The following is a 16,861-nucleotide window of genomic DNA, read 5'->3' as shown; positions in this document are numbered from 1 at the left end:
GAAAGGATTGAGAACAAGTTAGAGTTGAATGTTGAGTATAAGAACGGCACAAGTGAATGCCCGGCAAATACTGTCAGACTAGCGTACTTTTTTATATGTTTCCTTCAGACTCTGTTTTCAGTGCAGTGCTTATTCGATGTGAAGTCCTTACGATGTACCAACGATATTTTATAGTACTGGATAATGAAGTGATGATGGGGAATTGGTGCAATGACAGTAGGACTAATGGGTAATTATGTTATAAATATTCAAGTTATTATTTAATTAGAATTTCCTTCATGAAAGCATATTTTACTTATGACATTGTTTTAAATAACATATTTCTTATCTTTTTAAGTTTCTTATCTAAAATATTTAAATACTGTACACCTCCCACCTCAAATCTGCAAGAACAAGTGACTCATGCATTGGGTTAGCGCACAGTATGTGATGGGAATATACTACCAGACATGAAAAGATTTAAGACTTTAGTTACGATAACAATTTTAGATGTTAAAATAAAAACTAAGTGGTAAATTACGTAGTTTTCATTTGAACACCTGAAAGTTGTTATAACTAAATTCTTATGTGATATAAAGCGTTAAAAGTGTGTAATGTATATGAAAACATTCATTGCGATGACTTGTACCTTTAATCACTGTTGTGCTAATTGGTTAACACGTAAGACTATTCATTGAAATTATAATCGCAACACACAATATAACACTAAAAATATATTTAACTTTAATAGCAGAATGCTGGATAAATCACTTTTGTCTATACAACCACGCAGTGAAGTAGGAATGATATGAGGTATGCAGTAGAGTAGATGCACGCACATCTGCATTCACTACTATACGGACGACATCTAATGGTTGCTATGCTTGCAGATTCTAGGCAGGAAGTGTAATCAGTTTCATATCACATAAAGCTCGAGAGAAAAGCAATTATAAAGTTATGAAGGAGTACCCGTAAAATGTATAAATGATATTTATGAATCCTTTCTTCTCCTTTGCCCAACCTCTAATATTTCTTGCCTAAAATTACATTTCTACTATTAAAAGTCAAATTCGTTATTTATTTGAAATTAAATAAAACCATTTTGCATGTACAATATAATACATCAATATTGTAAACTTCCATATTCATAATATCTATCACCATCACAATAAAATTTCTTAGGTTACTATATGGAATGTCCCGTTATTATGTATTTTAAATATGTCCATCGTGTTATACATTTGAAAACAAACAAAAATGTCATATGAACTAATTGCCTATATGGTTTAGTTACAGAGATATGACAAAGAGGAGGTATCAATGAAAGATATCGTTCTTAACCATGTAAATGTTTATTGCTGCAGTTTGTTGCATCATAGCAGGTGTTCAGAATGTCCACCATTGCAATCACAACATAGGCATGCCCATATCTGCCATGAACTCTTTGATTTTGAAAGAAGAGAGGAGAGTTCCGAATCCCAGCATATACTTCCACTATTGATTGCCACAAGTAGTCTCGGGTGAGATGTCTTCCAACATATACAAGATCTTTTACACGACCGAATAACCAAAAATCACAAGATGTGAGATCGGGTGATCTTGCGGGCCACAGAACAGGTCCATTCTTCTCAATTCACTGTCCTGGAAATTTCATGTCCAAATGTTTGAGATAATATGCAGCATACATATGGGCAGCAGCACATGAATTCGATCATGCCTCCCCAAAATAAGACTGATGTCAGTATATTCCCAATTAGAATTCTGATCATCTCCCATTGGGAGAAAACTGTAACTAAGCCATTTAGACAATTAATTCATATGAAATTGTTTGTCTGTTTACAGATGTATAACATGATACACAGGCTTCAGGTACACAATAACAGGACATTCTGCATATACATGTGTGTATAATTATATATATGTAATAAATTTTATCTTTCCACATGCACATGTATGCAGCTGCACTGTGCACTGCCGCATCTGCTTTATATCTGTAAGCATAGAAAGATTATATATATATATATACAATACATGGTTACATGGAGAGGATCATACAGCATGTAGTCATATACTTTGTATAAAATCTATCTTTCATTCTGGAACTTAAAAAAGGAGGAAAAAAGTGAGTAATATTTGTGTTTATTACTGAGTTCTTGATTGTTATAAGTTACTTATAACAGACTATTTTTCCGATTTCAAATAGCTTATTCTACATATAAATATGTCCTTTTGAAAAATCTTATAGTACATTGAAGATAATTAAAGTCATCACATACAATATTGTGTTCACCATACCTTGGACGTGTAGTAGTGAAAGTAGATATGGTACTTTAATTGAATACCTCCCCAGAATAACGTTGCATAATCCATGTTATTGTTGTACACAGTCACATATGTTTTCGACCATAATATATGCGTTATCTTAGAGACTACCAACTTCAAAGTTAATATGGTACCGGTTCTCACAAAATAATAAATAATTTGACATTCTATCATCTTAACACTACAGAGACGCAATACATGCAACATATTTCTGCTTCTAACTCAGATTCGTTAAAAATGAGTTATGGTATGCAAAATTATTGTGAGGAGGTATTCAATTATTGTAATTAATAAATCTGAAAATTACAGACATGACAATATACATTTTAGAATGCATCATGTACTTTTTACATCTAAATTGAAATCACATTTCTTTATACAAGTTGGCACGAATATTAAAACTGGAAGCTTATAAAAAGGGGCAAAAATTATGGATGGATATATAAAGAGCAAGACAGACTCAGCAGAATGTTATTTGTGTTTAGTTCTTCGGTGAAGACTTAAACTACATAACACAAATAATTTATTCATTACACACCATTCATAATGCAATACAATAGGTACTCTTTACCCTAATGCATACCATCTCATTAATATTGTTAATTATTTATGTTGGATTTAGACACTGTCACGTCAAAATGCCACATAGAAGTATTTTAATTATGATTAACAGAAGAATGAAGCATCCGGAATCCACACACCAAAGTCTGATGAGGTAATATATAAACTAAGCCATTCGAAGTTTTCCATGCTCGAAACCCAAGTTCAAGTCCTACTGTGGTAAGTGGAATTATGGCGTGCAAAGGCGGGTAGGGAGGTTTACGATATTTTTTATGCAACTTCATATTTTTTCCGAATTGTCTGAATAACTTCTGTACATGGAGAGCAAAATGTACCAATCAGTGGGCTTAAACGCTTTAAGACAATCCTCAGGTTATCCTAATGAATAATAAGAAAGAAGCACTCTTTGTTCTTGTAATAGATTGTTCCACCATAATTTCCCCATAGTGTACAGTGTTGTCATCATGCAGTAGCAATGAAAAACTATGTTGTAGTAGCTATATAGGGTTACCATATGCCACAGATTTCACGGGCAGTATGTGATTTTATAGTGTAAGAAGACATCTGGGCCGAAAATGTGAAAGGTCGTGCTTTTGAATGCAGTTGGACAGAAATCTGGAATATTTCAATAATTTGTAGGATAGTGATGAAATGACACTCAAGTAGATGCAAGGTTTGTTCCAGCAAGTAATTCAAACACGTTCCAAACTAATACCGAACTTCTTTCGACGCATGTACTAGTTGTGTACGGTGTCAGAACTAGTTCGGGATTTTACGTTGTTGGAACATTTCTTGAAAGCTTCTTTCAAGGCCTTTGGAGTTTCTTCTCATATTAAAATGATATTCACCTTCCGAACTCAATTCTTCGTAAAATGCAGCGCCATCACCTTCCAAATCACTCATGATGGGCTATTTTAAGCTGCTTAGTCTCGATGATTTTAACTGTAACTTGAGATTAAACCATCTGCACATGCATAGCAGTTCAGAATTCCCAGTTCCTGCTCTTAATCGAGAACCAATTTCACTCATTCTAAACTAGTTCGAAAGTACGTTGGAACAGGTAACTGGAAGTTAAGTATTGGTTCAGAATCAGTTTTAGTCTTGTTGGAACGCCCATTGAACTACTGCGCATGAGCACACAGTTCAGAATCGATACTGAACCATATTGAAACAACCCTATTATGTCTTACGAACTGAAGAGATCCTTCTCTTTTGCTGGATAGTTGAAATCTTTCCTATTACACAAAAAGAGGAAAAATTTGACATAAAATCTGGGTAAATTTTTATCATAGCTGGGAACAACTGAATAATACGCACGGTATACCAATATTGGTGGTTTACGTTTGAATTCAATTTTATTTCGACAGTCCCTGATGCTAGCAGGTAGCAAATTCCAGAGTCTTAGCAGGGCTATTGTGAAAGAGGATGAGTATGAGGAGGTGCGATGGGATGGTATTGTTAGTATTGTTTCATGGCGAGAGAGTGTATTCAGATTATGGTGGAAAGAAATGTAAGTGAAGCGAGACGACAGGTACGAAGGAATAGAAGAGTTCAAGATTCCGAAGTGAAAGAGAAGTGAATGTAAATTTATTTTCTTACCTAGTTTAAGCCAACCTATTGCTTCCAGGGATGGGGTAATATGATCATATTTACGAACATTGCTTACAAAACGTACACACAAATTATGAACATGTTGAAGTCTCGTTTTGTTGTTGCTGGAAAGATTAGTCAGTAAAATGTCAGCATAGTCAAAATAAGGAAATACAAGCATCTGCATAAGGGACTTTTTTAAGCAAGAGGGGAGATGAACATTTATCCTTTTTAGCACATGGTTAATAGAATATACTTTATACTATTAGGCCTACGAACAAAAATATAAGGCTAAGTCTGCTATCGACTGTGAATGTACTGTATTTATAAAACATTAGAGAAACGCAAATTTCAGGCAGATGAAGAAAGATACAAAGAAGTTCTTACTGGAAAAAATACACTTTAAATTTGAAATGTTTTTCTCTTATTGATAAATCACGCATTAAATTAGTGACAAGAAAGAAAAGTTACAAATTAATGTCACACGACTTTAAGGTTTTCAGTCAAGGTTCTCCACATGTTATTTCTGAATCTGCAGGCATCATATAGAACCATCCCTCCCAAGCAAATGAGTAGGTCTATCAGTACATTTCGTGGGACTCTTAAGGCTAACAGCATCACTGATGCACTATAAATTGAAATGGTTAAATTTCTATGATAAAAAAAAATACAGTCTGTCTCATAATATTTTTTATATAATAAGTCTTACTGTGCTTACAAACTGCTCATCTAAATGTTCATTTTCGGCTCTTCTCTCAGTAAGTTATTTAATGACGCTATATTACCTCCTAGGTTATTTAACACTGATGGAATTGATGATAGTGAGATGGTATTTGGCGAGATAAGGCCGAGGATTCTTCAGGGATTATACGACATTCGTCTTACAATTGAGGAAAACCTCGGAAAACCCCAACCAGGTAATCAGCCCGGGAATTGAACTCATGCTCGAGTGCAGCCCTAGATCAGCAGGCAAACACGCTACTACCTAACCTACGCTGGTGGCTCTTAAAAGGTTGAAATCTTATCTTTACTCTATCCATTTGTTACACTGAAGCCGACATTTTGTCTGATGGTTGTGTCAACTACCAAGATAAGATAAATGAGTTTGCTGTTATCAAAGTGAAATTAAAACATTTATGACTATTGAGTTTTTTCAGGCTTTTTTTTTAGGAGGGCGTACTTATGTTTGTGCGTAGGTACGCAAAAAATTTAATCTGTCATTGGATTTAACACAAGAGAAGGGCAGAGAGAGAAGTATACATACATACATACATACATATATAGCCTGCATACATACATATAAGTCACCCTGGGTGGTGCAGATGGTATAGCGCTGGCCTTCTGTGCCCGAGGTTGTGGGTTCAATCCTGACCCAGGTCGATGGCATTTAAGTGTGCTTAAATGCGACAGGCTCATGTTACTAGATTTAGTAGCATGTAAAAGAACTCCTGCGAGACAAAATTCCGGCACACCAGTGACGCTAATATAACCTCAGCAGTTTCGAGCGTCGTTAAATAAAACATAATTTAACTTAATTTACATACATACATTGAATTGAATTTAACAGAGGGGGGCACTATGGTCCAGCACTGCGACCTTGTTCAGCTCTATTGCGCTAGTCCTCTGGTGAAGCATTTCCAAACTCACACCGGCCGACCACACTAAGGTTCTCTGGTCCAGGTTTCGACCAGACAACCCCACTCATTCCGTAGGCCAACCCCCTCCATGTGTCACCAGCTGGCATTTGGGGAATGCGACGGAATGATAATGAAATGGAGAAATAGTGATGGAATGATGTAAGGTTGGGGAAAAATTGGAGAACCCCGGGAAACATCCCAACTGCGACCATGTCCGCCACAAATGTCACTATGGATATTTTTTCAATGAAAAAATCCCAGACCTGACCGAGAATCGAACCCAGGCCGCCTGCGTGACATTCAGCCACCGCAGAGATCACATACATACATACATACATACATACATAAGTGTTCTGCCCATGGGCAGGTCTTTCACTGCAAACCCAGCATTCTTCAATCTTTCCTATTTTCTGCCTTGCTCTTAGTCTCCGCATATGATCTACATATCTTAATAATGTCGTCTATAGAGAAGTATAAGAAAAAGAAATTATCTCCAACTATCAAAAGAAAGAGGAAACTAGAAATCATTGCCAGTTATCATCTGAAACTTCTGATGTGTAAACATGACTGTTTCCCTTAGAGAGTAAGTTTTTGCACAATGAAATAATATGATTGTTTTGTGTAACTCTTCAAGTTAGAATGCTTCTGTTAGTCAGACGAAATGAAGGATCCACTATCCTATATGACAGAATGAATGACAAGGATGATAAAAACCAGAGTTGAATTTTAACATGGACGATAGATGACTGCTAAATATTGTTTGGAACCTTCTCATTTTTAGAGAGAGTTCTTTTACGTGTCTCAAAACTACGAAGCAATCATATAAATTATATACTGGTACGCATAAACACACACGTGTGTATGTACAGTACCTGCATATCTACCTTGATAGGGTTACCATCTGTACGGCAAAAGGAGGACATGTCCTCTCTTTTAATCATTTTATCCCACCCGGCAGGCATTTTAAAAAAATTGAAATGTCCGGCATTTCGCATTTCAACTAGAATTAATATGAATATTGAATAATGTGCGATATTATGCATAGAATATCTAAACAAATGGTGAAAACCTATGAAATAATTTAACTGCTTTCAATGGTTGAAGTTGGAGCACATAACAAACATAAAATATGATGACCTATTGACATGCATTGAATTCTTACACTCCAAAAACGTCACTATTCATGATTCTAAGCTATTTTATCAATTTTATTCTGCAATGTGCAAAGATATGCCAACAAAGTTCATTTGGACAAAGATTTAAGCTTAGATCAACAATGGTGCAAATTCTTCAATTCCAATAGTTCTGCAAGCACTGAAATTTTCTCATGACTCTTAAAAGTATGTTAATTCTATTTACTTATCCCAAGTTACAATGGAAGTGTTGAGACAGTATTTTCCCTAATATCTGCTCAATGGACAAAAGAATGAAATCGCATGCTAACGGAGACAGTCAGAGGTACCATCATGGTTAAATATAATTTCAAGGACATGTCCTGTGAACAGTTTCATGGTTATTTGTTACAAGATATAAGCTTGTCTCTTCAGGCTCTTGTGCACAAAGTGGGCTCCCCGATAAGTAGGATACAGATGTAATACTAATCTAGCAACTAGTGAGAAAAACTGACTAAGGTGAGCCATTGTTTTTATCTTTAATTTTGTTCATACCAATTTTTAAAAAGTCCTCCTTTTTTCAGCAATGTCCTCTTATTTTAGATTCCATGTCCTCCTACAGAATTTCTTATCATGGTAACCCTATACCTTGATAGTGAAGAGATCACTAGCGGGACACTTAATATTACATGCACAAGATGATATTCTTTGTAGAATTTTCCAAGTGTAGGCCTTGAATACTAGAAGAAGTCACAGTCTGCTATGACATTTATGAAATTGTTTGAATCTGATTCATTTTATTAAATCTCAAAATATATCAGATGTTTTGTATCATAGATTTGGATCACAAAATACCAAGAGGGTTTGTGAGTCAGCTACTTAAAATGATCAAGATTTTAAAGTTTTTTGTAATATTGGTATTCACAATGCCAAAATCTTACATTTTCAGGACTCGTATAGGCCTAAATGATAGCAATTATTCATGCTAGAACCTTCATATTGACCCATTCTCTATCAGTAAATTAACTTTGTTGATCAAATCATAGATATCACATTTTAATTCGGCTCTGCATTTCAGGTAGGAAAAATACAGGTCATAATATACTTTAATCCGTTTACCATCAAAATAAAAATTTATAACAAAGTAAAATAATGTTTATAAACAATACTAATTGAGTAAATTATTGCATAAGTGCGCTAACTCTCACATATGCAATAATATATTATACAGAGTATCCCAGGAAGAATGTAAAATACCGGTACTTCATGATAATGTAGTTTAGATAAACTTACATTGATTTAACCTGATTATACCTATGTCCAAAATCTAATGGTTGGAGAGATATTTATGGGCGAAATTTTAAATGGATAGAATCATTATACAGGATGGACTGCTCGAATGTACCTAATTTCAATTGTGTGTGACTGGTGAATGGTTGAAGATAGAACCTTACAGTAACATTTATATAAAAGGAAAACTCAACAAGTTTCGAATCCTATCAGTAGATGGTGCGCAGACGGTTTCTTTTCGTCTATTGTCAAAATGGCGACACCGCAGATGGAAGCACAAACTGTGTTGTGGTATGTGGAGTTTAAATCAATTGTTAGAGTTCAAAGGGAGTATTGGCGAGTGTTTAACCATGATGCTCCCAACTGCTAAAAGCATTAAGAAGTAGCACAATACATTTTTAGCTACAGGATCGGTGTTAAAGAAGCATGGTGGTGATCGTAGAACATCCGACGAAATGATTGCAAATGTTCAAGCCGCATATGAGCGAAGTCTGCAGAAGTCATTAAGAAGAGCTTCGCGAGAACTTCAAGTACCAAAATCAACATTGCAAAGAATTGTCCACAAACGTCTCATACTGTAAGCATACAAAGTGCAGTTAATGCAATGTCTGGAGCCAGATGACAAACCCAAACGAGTGGAATTCACCTATATGATGCTAGACCGTCTCAGCGCTGATCCTGATTTTATGTCCAAGATTTTCTTCTCGGACGAAGCCACATTCCATGTGTCAGGTAAAGTGAACCAGTATAATGTGCACATCTGGGGATCGCAAAATCCTCACGCTATACAAGAGCACATTTGTGACAGTTCCAAGTTAAATGTGTGGTGCGGTTTGTCACAGCAGCAGGTCATTGGACTGTTTTTCTTCGCCGAGAAAACTGTGTGTGGTACCACATATCTTGACATGCTGGAGCAGTTCTTCTTTCCACAAATTGAACACCTGCAGCCTAACATCCTTTTCCAGCAAGATGGCGCTCCTCCACACTGGTTCAATGACGTTCGTATGACTTTAGACAACGTGTTCCCTGGCCGTTGAATTGGTAGGGGAGGACCGATCGCTTGCCCACCGAGATCTCGGGATTTAACACCGCTCGATTTCTTTCTCTGGGTCTACATCAAAGATAAAGTGTACGCCACCCCAGTCAGAGATCTTCGTGATCTTTGGGAGCGCATCACAGAGGCTATTGAGAGCATTCCAGAAGACATGCTCCAACATGCTTGGCAAGAAATCATTCATCACCTCGATATCGTTACAGTGACAGCTGGAGCTCACGTAGAAATATGGTGATGTGCATATCGAAACTTGTTACTGTTACTGTAGGCTTCTATCTTCAACCGTTTACCAGTCACATACAATTGAAATTAGGTACATTCGAGTGGTCCACCCTGTACACATAGTTCTATGTTTTAGAACAATGTGATATGATCAGTGGTGAAGCTCTTAAGCGGCCTTTGAGGTTTAGCCTACCCAAAAAATTTGAGTTATATCTAGTAACAGTATAAGTTCGTAACAACGATGTATTGTAACACTTGGTTTCAATCTGATTCTTCCATATATTAAATTCACTGTTGGTGGTCATTTCACTATGAGGAGCTTGTGACAGAAGTCTCGTAGTGAGGTGCAATGGCCTCACTCACAGGCAGCGGAATGCAAACTTGGGGAGGAAGGGGTATCGATTTGCTATGACTCAGTAGCAGGATGTGAGGCTAGCCTCAATTGCGATATAATATGCTGCGCTGTTGGTTTTCTGTGAATGTGCTGCATTGTTGAGTGTGTTAGTTAATCGCTAGCTTGAAGTATTTATTTATATATTTGTATGTTTATAGCAGTTTCGGAGCCTCATTTATATATGTGAATGCTTCTGCAGCTGGCTGCATTATGAATTTCATATTATTGTAAGTATATTAAATTGATTACAAACCAAAACTTTTTTTACATTGATTTATCACAGCTGTACAGTTTTGTTTTCATACAAATGTATTGTAATTGTGCTGTTCCCATACTACCTCAGAAGAATGGGTCGCGCTCTATTAGTGCATAGGCGCCGTACCGCCACTGTTCAGTTGAACCTTCTCTCCATGCTGTGCTCAGTCAGAAACTGCCGAGTTAAACGATTAAAATGTTGTCATCCTTATGGGCTTCAGTGAAAATTAATCATTTGTGATTCAAGATGTAGTTCAGAGTTACCAATGGAACAATGATTATTGTACCCTTTACACTGTTGTGGTTTATAATAAGAGTGGGGATCATCTTGTGTCAAAAAGCATATGCATCAAATCAGTTGATGTAAATCCTGATGTATAGCCTATATGGTACATAAAACACAACAAATTATACAGGGTGGAACGTAAGTAATGTCATTAATTTCAGTGGGTTATTTTTTTAAGTAGGCTATATGAAATAAAAAAGTTTAACACAATTTTGCTCGTTTTTGCTTCCTTTTCGAGATAAAAGTCATTTTATATGAAACATTTCTTAGCGTGTTTTGAGAAAGCTATTGATTTAATTCCCAATATGCTCAGTCAATTTAAGAGAGCACTGTATTATGATAATAAATTATTGAATGAATTTTAGTTTTGTTGTTTAAATGTGAAGAAATTTGATCCAAACAAATATAACTTTTCGTTCTGCAAAGGAATTTTACAATGTTACATTTCTTCGGATCAAATTTCTGCTTCTCTTATGACCTTTTGAGAAGCAAATGACTCAATCAAATCATGTAGATCAAATCTTTGGGTCCCTTCGCATTCAATACTTAATACACTGAGAGCACTAAGTCTTTCTTGAGTCATGGTACTGGAACACTGGGATTCGTTCCACCACAGGTAATTTGTGTTTCACTACGTGGTCGAAATACTGAGTCTATTTTAGCCAATTTCGAAACAGATTTTTCAACTTCTCTTTTCCTTTTGCATTTTTCTGCAGCACTCAAATGTTCATAATTACTTTTAAAAGGTTTCATTGTCACAAAACCCGAGAAAAATCATCATCATCCTTCACGAATTAGGCCTCTGTAGACCTGTTTCGGCCCCATCTAGCAGTCTTCTTAAAGGTCTTCCTGGTCGACGATGTCCTCTAGGTTTATACTGCATCATAATTTTTGGGATTCTTGAATTTTCCATTCTTCTTACATGATCTAGCCAATTGAATTTGTATCTGCTGATTTTTTCTTCTACTGACTCTACTTCTAATTGTTCTAAAATTTCTTCATTCCTTTTTCGGTCTAAAAGAGTATATCCTGCTGTCCTCCTCAAAAATTTCATTTCCGTTGCTTTGATTCTGTTCACGTCTTTTTTCTTTAATGACCAAATCTCGCTTCCGTATAAAAGGGTGGATAATGCTAGTGTATTATATATTTTTATTCTTGTAGATTTTTGTACTAATTTAGCTTTTAATGCATTGTTTATTATTCCTAGAATTTGTGTAAATTTGGTAATTTTCTTGTTCACATCTTTTTCATTTTGATAAGATATTTCACAACCCAGATAATTGAAATTTTGCACTTGTTCGAGGCATTGGTTATTGTGTATTATCTTACTTCTGACTGGGTCTTGTCCTAAAAATGCCATTACTTTTGATTTTTGTGCTGAAATTTCCATCCCAAAATCTTTTAATATTTTATTTAATGTATACAATCCTCTTTGTAAATTATCCTCTGAATTGGAAATTATGACTTGATCATCGGCATAGAGTAAGGTATTTAATGTTAGAGCACTGGTTATTTTGATTCCTGATGTGTAGATTTGGTTCCATTTTAAAATAATTTCATTTATATAAATATTAAATAAAGTTGGTGATAGTGGACAACCTTGTCGAACTCCATTATTAACTAATTTTCTTTCGGATATACAGTTATTTATTTTGACACTTATTTTGCTGTCTGTGTAGATTTCTATTATATTTTGCAATAGCAAATTTGGAATATTTTTTTCTTGTAATATGTCGAATAAAAGGTCTCTTCGGACTTTATCAAAAGCTTTCACAAAGTCAATAAAAGCTATATGGGTTTTTAAATTAAATTCTCTTCTTTTTTCTAACAATAGTTTCATACTAAATAATGGATCTACACATGATCTTCCTTTTCTAAAGCCATTTTGACACTCCAGAAGGAAAGTTTCAGCATGTTTTTTTTAATTTTTCATTTAAAATCCTACTAAATATCTTATAACATGTGTTGAGGATACTAATCCCTCTATAGTTTTCAACATTCTGTTTATCTCCTGTTTTATATATAGGAATAATTACACTATTTTTCCATTACAAGCCTGTCCAGAGGCTAAAAGTGGCAGCCCCACTACTGGACTATCTAACGATAAGGCTAGTAACCTATCTTAGGGAAAATTACATTACTTTCAAGCCTCAAACAAGCAGTATTTTTCCCGAGAAAAATAATTAATTAAATCTAGTAGCAAGTAGATGTATTGCTCTACAAAATTTCGTTATTTCAATGTGTGTTTACTGTTTATATGCTGCGACTACAGTTGGCAATCTGATGACATGAAAACACACCATGACAAACAATGTCTCCATCCATAAAAATCACTCTCACATTTTCAACGTTCTCCTTGAGGCAATCGACGGGGGTGTATGATGCGAAGTATTACCAGTTGGATCATTGTATGGGCATCCTCAGGTCCAGTGATGGCGGTTATTATCACAGATTTCCATATGGCAGAGAGTAAAAAGAGTGGCTATGTATTATGAAAAACACGTAATGTGGGCCATGAATTGTAATTCGCACTCATTTCCAAATATGCGTCAGTAATCACTGAACGTTTTCGGCCCTCCCCTGGCCTCGCTCCCCCCCCCCCCGCAACGCTTTGTCTGTGGGGGGGTGTAAGTTACGCCACTGGCTTATGGTTCATCCTCTATTATCATTTTTGAATAACCTTTTGCTAAATTTAACAAACATTGAATACTTTACTGATGGTTGTGCTGCATAGTGTAAGAATTTTCAGAATTTCTTAAACCTGTGTTATCATAGCCAAGACTTCTATAATTTAACTGGAAAATAGTCATTTTTGTCACTAGTCATAGTAAGTCATCAAGTAATGATTAAGACTGCTTACTACAAAGCTAATTTGCAGAGGTCCCTGAAAGCTCAGATAACTTCTGCTCTAGCCATCTCTAACTTTCGTAGGGAATAGACTTGAGAAAACAAGGCTCGTGGCTGGCTCATAGCTCTCCTACCTGCCTAAGCAAAAGCCCAGCTCAAGCCGAGCTCTCTTCAGCGGCCCAGCTCTTCTCAAGCTTTATGTTTGGCAGAATGCCTTGTGGTAGGCGTTATCTTCGAGAGTGATTTCCGATACACTAACCTAACCCAACCTATCCTGGAAGTGAAACAAAGAAACAGAAATGAGACCCTTAAATTGCATGAAGAATATTTACCTTTATTTATTCATTAAGAAAAAAAAGTTGCTTTCCAAGTCGAAATCATATACGCTTATACCGTACTTGCATATTTATTTCTTTTCTTAAATCTATAGGTTAATAGCTTTTAATGAAAATAACTAAATAAAATAATCTGGGAGAATATTTATGTACAGTAGTCAAATCCTCCCACAATAACTTTTCACAGAATAACACACTGAAAGTTTCATTCTTCTAAATGAAACTCTTAATTGAACATATTTGTGGAAATGTCTTCAACTTAAAGTTTCATTCGATAAATAATATTTGTCATGTTCCCAAAAGCAAAGAAAATTCAAACTGTTATAACAAAATGTTTACATAAATAAAAGCTTGCTATAATATTAATTATAATCACTGCAAAGGATTATTTCATTATAATGTTATTTTTTATTTAATGACACTCGCAACTGTCAAGGTTAAATCAGCGTTGCCAGTGTGCCAGAATTTTGTCCCGCAGGAGTTCTTTTACATGCCAGTAAATCTACTGACATGAGCCTGTCGCATTTAAGCACACTTAAATGCTACCAACCTGACCCAGGATCGAACCTGCAACCTCGGGCATAGAAGGCCAGCACTATACCAAGTGTGTCAACCAGGTCGACTTATTTCATTATATCTGCAGCAATGGATAGCATAACCTTACTAATACAGGAATCACATGGTCGATTTCTAAAGAAAACAAAGGTTGCTGTGAAGGAAAACCATATCATTCACATTGACAGGATGCAAACTTGAACGTCTCTCATTGAGTACAAACCCTGCTATACTGAAAAACACGTTCGCTGGGTGTGCTTGTGGCTGGCACACAGAATTTTCTTAGCCGCACGTACTAGGTTGGGATATTATCTTTGTGCAATGACTCATCCAAATTTGCAGTTACCGAATAGTAAACATTAATATCTCTGTCGATTATGGAGGACGTTTGTTTACTCTTTTTAGAAGAATTTAGATGTCAATAAACATGAATAACAACTGAGAGCCATGCAATGCAATTAGAGCTGCGAACCTGCGAGTTAAACCCCAGCTCGTTGGCTCCTGTAAGCTCCACAGACTCTGGTAAGCTCGTGATCTCACCTCTACCTGGTGGGGAAATGAAGAACTGGCTTTTGCATTGCCGGTTGCTTAGTAAACGAGAAAAGGCCAAGCAAAGCTCTTGCCATTCTCATCTCTCATAGGGAAACAGTTAAGGAAATTGAAGTTATCTTTATACCATAAAAATGACATGGTGGAGTTACGTCTTCAATTGAATGAATGATTCCAGTAAGCTATTACAATTCCTGATACTTGCAATCTACATCAATTTGTGCCCTTATCAATAAATAAAACAGGTGTGATAAGATTAAGTGGCGATGAACATTACAGCATTATCTCACAATAAGATTTAAAAGATACATACAATGATTACAGTTGGTATGCAAACTCCTACATGGCTTGTGTATATGATTCACATTTGTACATAGGATTTGCAGAAGCAGTAAATACTGTTGAAAGGGACACAACTGTTAAGTTTATGCATCCATATGGTCCAGCATCATTATTATTGGCCTCAAAATGATACCTCTGAGTTCCTTTTCAACATATGCTATGTGAAGTGAGGGTGCTTACAGTAAAAGAAAGAATCAACTGACCAAAGAAACAAATCAACTCATTAATTCTAAATGACAGGAACATTTAAGGAAAATTATGATGAAATAAATTTCTGCAAACATTTATGTGAATATTATAATACTGAACATGGACACGTACCTATGTTTCAATTATAAGTGGTATTTTTGTTTATATATCAGATATGTTGTGGTTTTAAAAATTATTTTGCCTCATATTTTGACTTGTATTAAGATTATCATGTAAACTCTGTTAAGTTTATATGTTACTAGTCAGCGATGTATGCAATGGAGAGGGGAAAGAAACTGGACACTCTACCCTATTATCTCCTGGCTTAGTGGCCTAAAGAATCATGTCCATGTCTTATTGGTGTCACTTATGAGGTTCAAACCTGTCTTCGGACAGTTGACTAAACAACAGTTAAAATTCACATAAATTGAAGAGTTAAAACACGAAAAAGTATCAGTGGGCACTATGGAACTGAACTGTTTATTTCAGAAACCCCCTATCTCCAGTTGACCATGTTTCGAGAAAACCAATAAAAACTAAACTACTTCTCCAGGAAATTTCTTTAGGTGACAAAAAATTAATTAATTTAAAAGAATCACTTTTTAAACACTGCTATGGTGTTGTCAAAATTGTTGTGATTTTTTTCGGCCTCTAAAAAATTGTTTTTAAAATCTGCACAAATGGGGATTCTGCAATAAAGTGTTTTTTTCAATCAGTAATATTCATCGATAAGGAAATTAATATATACCATTTTAATGAGAAAAAACGGAAAATAACTTAAAGAGTCTCATTTGTTTTTCTGCGTAAATCTATATCACACAAGTTTCAATTTAAAGCAGAAAGAAATTTAATTAAAAAAAGAAATAAAATTAAAAAATTAACATTTTGTTCTTACAAAATTTAATATTGAGCAGAATGCTGTTCACATTCTAATTCTAAGTCTACATAATGACAATCAGCTTCTGAAGGTTAGCAACTTCAGTATCCATATCGTCATAGAAATGTTCATATTCTTGGGTGTATTACAAAAATTTCTGCAAGTCCTCTAGTGTTTTCTTATTTATTGGGACCTTTCTATCAGGATAAGCCTTCTGCGATAGTAGTGCAGGAATATAAGTATTATTTCGGAGATTAAAGACAGAAAAAGACAAGCCATCAATTAACGACTTTGCGACAGTTTGACCACTGTAGACCAATGTCTTTTGGTATATCTCTCCCAGAAGTTTCATCAGAGTTTGTCATTTTCTTGTACGAACTTGGCCACCAGTCTTTGAAAGATAGAATTTCATCAGTCGACACCTGATGAACAGAGAAGCGACTGATTCTACTTACATTCGCCATG

At 35.4% G+C, this 16,861-nt stretch overlaps 1 long non-coding RNA gene across 1 annotated transcript; it reads right to left on the bottom strand.

Annotated features, from left to right (window-relative positions):
• Positions 1-279: 279 nt before the first annotated feature.
• On the bottom strand, positions 280-15,479 carry LOC138713607 (uncharacterized). The gene is made up of 3 exons (XR_011335942.1): positions 14,435-15,479; positions 13,684-13,823; positions 280-1,970 (listed from the first exon to the last, which is right to left on the bottom strand). It is a non-coding gene; the product is annotated as an uncharacterized lncRNA (long non-coding RNA).
• Between the last annotated feature and the right edge of the window lie 1,382 nt (positions 15,480-16,861).

This window comes from Periplaneta americana, chromosome 14 (genome assembly GCF_040183065.1).
Source record: "Periplaneta americana isolate PAMFEO1 chromosome 14, P.americana_PAMFEO1_priV1, whole genome shotgun sequence".
Classification (NCBI taxonomy): domain Eukaryota; kingdom Metazoa; phylum Arthropoda; class Insecta; order Blattodea; family Blattidae; genus Periplaneta; species Periplaneta americana.
Note: the sequence above shows the minus strand (reverse complement) of the source record. Positions and strands in the feature narration are given on the sequence as shown.